Consider the following 6,042-nt stretch of genomic DNA (forward strand, 5'->3'; position numbering starts at 1 on the left):
CTTGGCTTCAAGTAATGGCAGGACAGCTGTAGTGGGTGGAGTAAACATAATGTATCACCATGAGTAAATGAAGAAACACCTTGTACTTTTTGTCCTGTTCTAACAGCTATTTCTTCCTGGCAGCTTTTTGTCTGTGCAACATGTCATCGGTATCCTGTTTATGCAGATGTTTCATTTACTGCAATTAATTATCTAAACAACATAGCATTTAAAACTTTTGGAGCAGATGTTTCTTGCATATTTTTATGTCTTGTTAGTGTAGCCAGCCAGAACAGAGTAAGCCTTTTTTTTTTTAACCTTGTTTTCCTGTAGAAAAGAAACCCTATAGTAAAATCCAAGGGAACTGTGCTCAGATATTTGTCTTTGTGTATCCCCTTTGCTGGGCAGCTAGGCGGCAAAGTGGATAGTGCACCGGGCTTGGAATCAGAAGGGCTCATCTTCATGAGTTCAAATGTAGTCTCAGATACTTACTAGCTGTGTGACCCTGGGCAGGTCATTTAACTCTATTTACCTCAGTTTCCTCATCTGTCAAATGAACTGGAGAAGGAAATGGCAAACTACTCTAGTGTCTTTGCCAAGAAAATCCCAAAAATCGGGTTATGAAGAGTCAGATGTGATTGAAAGGACTGAACAACAAAATCTCCTTTGCTTATAAGTTAAAAATTTGTTGACTAGTGTATCTCTTGAGTTTTTCTTTCAGCTACTACAACACTGCCATTAGGGCAGCTAGGTGGCACAGTGGATAGAGCGCTGGACCTGGAGTCAGGAAGACTCATCTTCCTGAGTTTAAATCTGGCCTCAGACACTTATTAGCTGTGTGACCCTGGGCAAGTCACTTAACCCTGTTTGCTTCAGTTTCCTCATCTGTAAAAGAGTTGGAGAAGAAAATGGCAAACCACTGCAGTGTTTGCCAAGAAAAACCCAAATGGGGCAACTAGGTGGGGTAGTAGATAGAGCACCAGCCCTGGAGTCAAGAGGACCTGAGTTCAAATCCAGCCTCAGACACATGATACTTACTAGCTGTGTGCAAGTCACTTGATCCCGGTTGCCTCACCAAAAAACAACAACAACAACAAAATAACAAAACAAAACAAAAAAAAAACCAAATGGGGTCATGAAAGGTCAGACATGACTGAAAGGACTGAACGACAATCCTGCCATGGCTTGAAGACCATTGTGCCTGAGGTCCAGTGACATCCCTGCCTATATCCTTTCTCTCAAACTCCTGTCCTAATGGTCAGGGTCAGCAGTGTGTCAAGCCTAAGGAGGTCACGGTTTTTCACACCCTGGGCTTTTATTTTTAGGCCACCAGGAGGTTACATCCATAGTTTGAGATTTAACTCTCCCACTGGTTGATTCTTGAGGATGGTTTCATTACTTTTTAGGGAAAATGTAGCCTCTCCTGCATAGAGTAACCACAGTGGCATATATTTCAAAAAATTATCCAATGACTTAAAATTCTATTGCTTGACTTCATTCTTACTGCTGCAGTCCTTATGAAGGTGGGGGTGGGGTGAGGGCTGGGCAGATCTTAGTGTTTAGCATCATAGACTGTTAATTTTGGGCTAATTTTGGTGCTGGGTGAGTGAAGCATAGGGACTGGGGGGAGGGGCTGGTTCCTGTCCTCGTTCCCCCCACCCAAAGCATTCATTCCCCTTTGGATATGATTCTGTCTTCCCTTTTCTCTTCCTTCTCTCTTTAATCATTTCCCCCTTCCCCCATGTTCCTTATCTTAGCATTAGTGTAATGTTTTACCAAGGGAAAGAAAAATGGGTTTGAGGTCCTTATACCAGGCTGCCAGCCTATAGGCCAGTAAAATTTTTTATTAATTGTCCCTGAGGTGGCCCTCTTACATAATAAAGAACTCCTTAAATCTGCTATCTTGACTTGGTATTTAAACTTTTCAGGTGCAAAGATTATGGATTGGGTTGGCTGCCATTTTGGACCCTGAGAAAGAAGTCAGAGCATTAAAGACAGACCTCAGGTCTTTCATCAGGGACCTGGAGGGCCCTTGACTTAGTACTGTAACTACTTCCATGGTCTCTAAAATTCATCGAGCAGAATTGATGTTGCTGAAGCCTAGATAGACCAAAAGAACCCAGGGGAAGGCATGGCAAGCTGATCACACCAATCTCATGGGGAGGAGCAGAGTCTGCTGACTTAAGCTTCCCCATGAATTTACTGCCATGGGGGACTCCTTCTTGCCTTGTTTCTCTAGAATCTGGGCTGTGTGGTCTTGGAAGGATGGTGGGGGCTTGGATTGAATGACTTTCTAGCACGAAAAAACAAAGGCAGCAGTAAATGTGCATCCTGACTGTCCAAGACCCAAGATAAAGAGTGCTCTGTGTTTGATAATGGCTTCCACATGTTATTATTAATCATTCCTTTCCCTGGGCCAGTTTCCTTGCAAAGCCATGAGATAAGAAAGATGGAGGAATAATTAGGAAGATCTTTCTTAATATAACTGTAGAGTAAATCTGAATCCCAATACTAAAAGATGTACGCATATAGGAAAGAGCTATGAATGTTAGATTTGGAATGTTTATTTACATATGTCACTAAAATTTTATAGAACTAATTTGACCATTAAGAGCACAGTGGAACAGAGCTAAAGAAGAAAGAAGAAGTTGCCATAGGCATGAATCATAATAATTTTATGCAGAAGTTTAATCAATGTAAGCAAATGTCTAGAACAAGAAGACAAAAATGGCCTAAAAACACATTCATCATCAAGCAATTGACTTACTTACTAAGTAGCCAAATGAAATACCAGTTTAGAATGTAAACTAGTTTTTGAAATCTTAATAGAGAGGAATGGTGGAAAGCTATGAACTGGGAATAATATGTCATCAAATGGAGGCAATGGAGTGTGAAACCCATGTAAAGAAAACTTGGCAAGAGATCCAACTAAGCAAAGTTCTTCTGAGGCCATTTAAGCACCAAAACTGAAGAGCAAACAGAAGAAAAATGTGAAAGATCTCCAAAAATTTTTATAAAAAAACTTCTTCACCATTGAGGAAAGTAAAGATATCAGACTTGGACTGTAATATCAGAGTCTTTAGAAATGGCACTAAAGAGAGTAAGATAGAGAAAAGCATCTTGATTAAATCACATGTGAAAAATGAGATTTATGTTGGAGGTGTGAGAGATGATCTCTCAGAAGTGAAGCCTCCTCAAAGGGTTGATAGTTTTTGTTAATAGTTCTCACAAAGGGCAGCAATTAGGAGATCACCGGTCATTTGGAGAGAGATAAGGTCAGAGGGCAGATAGTAAGAAGAGTGGGAGGAGAGAAATTAGAGGTACCTGTTGTAGATGGCCTTCTCAAGGAATTTAATTGTATTGTTGAAACACACTCCCTTCTGACCTTGTCAAAACCCCCTCAGACCCTGTTTTTAAGCATGTATCAGAAAGAATAGAATAGCCCTACCCCTCCCCCCCCAACCTAAACTGCAAGACTTTCCACCTTTTCTTGTCTCCAGGCAAACTTGTGTACTCTGTTGCTGGGGAAGATTTCTGTGAATATATTGTGCTCAAGCCTGGCCAATGGGATAATGAGAAGGGGGTTAGGGAGAAGGAACTCACGTTAGAATATAAATAGGCTTTGCTTTCTGTACTTACTCATCCTCTCTGGCAGGGGCGCCATTAGGGCGACCAGGGGCAGTACCCTTTATCATGAGAAAGCAATAAACTCCTTTCTGCTTTCAAGATACCTAAGTCTTTGTCTTGTTGAGTACTGGTCTCTGTCCCACATGGAGGCCACACAATGTGAAGGTATGAGGGGACTGGAAAATATGAATAAATGAATGAATGAAAAAGTTAAGTGTTTACTATGTGCTAAGCGCCAGCAATACAAATTGAAAAAGTGGCTAACCCTGTTCTCAATGAACCTCCCTCTAATTAGGGGAGACACCATACACAAACACATACACATACTCCACATATATATATATGTATATGTGTGTGTATATACATACATATATATATATATATACATATATGTGGAGAGAGAAAGAGAAAGAGAGTGAGAGAAAGAGAGAGAGAGAGAGAGAGAGAGAGAGAGAGGTGTAGATTGCAATGATGAAAGACCTCAGAATCCTAAGAATTTGGTGATGGGGTATATGGAAAGACCTAGGCATTCTTAGGTCATGTTGGTAAGTCAGACAAGAGTGCTAAAGGCAGGTTTTATGGTAAGGGTATAAGGGTAGATAGTAAGATACGAGGTACTTCTATTTCATCAGAATGAATAGAATTGTGTAATGATACAATATATAATATTATATATAATAATTGTATAATATGATATGATATGATATAATATAATATACTTTTCTATTACTAAGCCACATGAGTTTCAAGGAGCCTGGGCAAAGGTGGATGATTTTTTTCAGTGGTGGTGAGTCTTTCTGCTGCCTGACCATCTCAAATGGGTTTTGGGCAATCCCAGGGCCAGGCAAGGGGATGATGAAGAAAGACATTGGGGAAAGGGTCACCCTAACGTTGGTGAGTCAAAAAAAATGCCAAAAGTGTGGGAAAAAGTTTCAAGCCTTTAATACCAGTATCACCCTCTTGGGAATGTAATAGAGGTTCACTTCCCTGTATCCCCTTTTTCAAAACAGGGGCAGATATACTCTGACTACTTCCTGTCGGTCATGATAACTGACTGCTGAGCTGGAACTCCTTGGCTATACTAAAGGAGTAATCCCTGCCACTCAGACCTGTTTTTCTTGCTGGCCTGGAAGTATGACTCTCATAGCTCCAGAGGGTCAGGTTATATCCCTCTACCTGGTGCTTTGCCATGAGGTCATGGCTTCCCAGACAAGCTTGTGCCGGGGACGTAGCTACCTACCATTTGTCTCTTCTTTCCTTTGGCACGGGTCCCTCCCTGTGAGATCTCTAAAAGTAGCTGTTGTCTTTCCTTTCCCTTCCCTTCCCAGGTAGCAGCTACCAGAGCTATTGAAACGGTAGCAATCAACAGCAACGGAGACAGACTTCCCAAGAGGAAAAGAGTCACCCAAAGGGAGAGAGAGAAGGCCAGAAAGAAGGAGTCCATTCGGTGTTAATGGGGCTACACACAGTGGAGTGAAATGTATGTTGAGGCATTTGCAAATGTCTCGACAATGCTCATCCTATGATTATTTCTTAGCATTCCCTTTTCTGTGTGGGAATAAAACTACCTGTTCTAGACCTGATTCATGTTTGTGTTTTGCCCACCTTTTTTATTTTTTTTTTTTAATGACTCTTTCCCCTGTTTACAGAGGATCTCTCAGACTAGAGCCCAATGTAGAATTGCTCCTCAGGAATCTGAAGTGGGGGTGGAATCAGAGCATTAGGAACCTGGTTCCCCTCTCAGGAGACAGGCAATTCTGGAGCAGTGAACCCAAGACAAACCTAGAGGGTGGGTACAGGACACTGCTTTCTTTTTCTGTTTGTATTCCTGGTTCCTAGTTCAGTGCTTGGTACAAAGTAAGTGCTTAATAAGTGTGTTTTGTTTTGTTTTTTCATTTCCCCCCTCCAAGTTAAAAAGTTAACAATGTGATTTTGAATGATCATCTCTCTCCAAACTCCTTCCCCATGAGTTTCATGAGGCTGAAGGAATTATTGGTTTGCCCTGTTTTTGCTGTTGAAATTAGTGAAGAAATTAATGGTATGCTGCTGCTTTTATGAACTTGAGTTTACCTTCTTAGAAGTTTTTCAGTGTGCATGGCCAGTAAGTAGGTCAATCAACACTTATTAAGCACCTACAATGTGCCACGCACTGTGCTAAGTACCGGAGATATAAAGAGAGATAAAAGTCCCTGACTTCAAGGAGCTTACAATCTAATGACCAAGCTAAACTTCCCTTATGAATTACTATACCCTTATGAATTACTATATACTCTCTGTCCCAACTGAAGTACCTACAAAACATAAAACCGGTTCAAAAGGGGGAATGGTATGAAAAGGGCTAGCATGATATCAAGAAATAATGATTTAGGCTTTGGACACAACCTTGACTTGAGGTATTCATATGGAATGAGAATGGGGGGAGAAATAGATGGGTCA

At 41.1% G+C, this 6,042-nt stretch overlaps 1 long non-coding RNA gene across 2 annotated transcripts in view; it reads left to right on the forward strand.

The window, feature by feature from the left end:
- LOC114037595 overlaps positions 1 to 6,042 on the forward strand; it is a 139,717-nt gene that overhangs the window by 103,458 nt on the left and 30,217 nt on the right. The gene's annotated exons all lie outside the window — the stretch shown is intronic.

This window comes from Vombatus ursinus, unplaced genomic scaffold (genome assembly GCF_900497805.2).
Source record: "Vombatus ursinus unplaced genomic scaffold, bare-nosed wombat genome assembly UNPS02010461.1, whole genome shotgun sequence".
NCBI classification, from domain to species: domain Eukaryota; kingdom Metazoa; phylum Chordata; class Mammalia; order Diprotodontia; family Vombatidae; genus Vombatus; species Vombatus ursinus.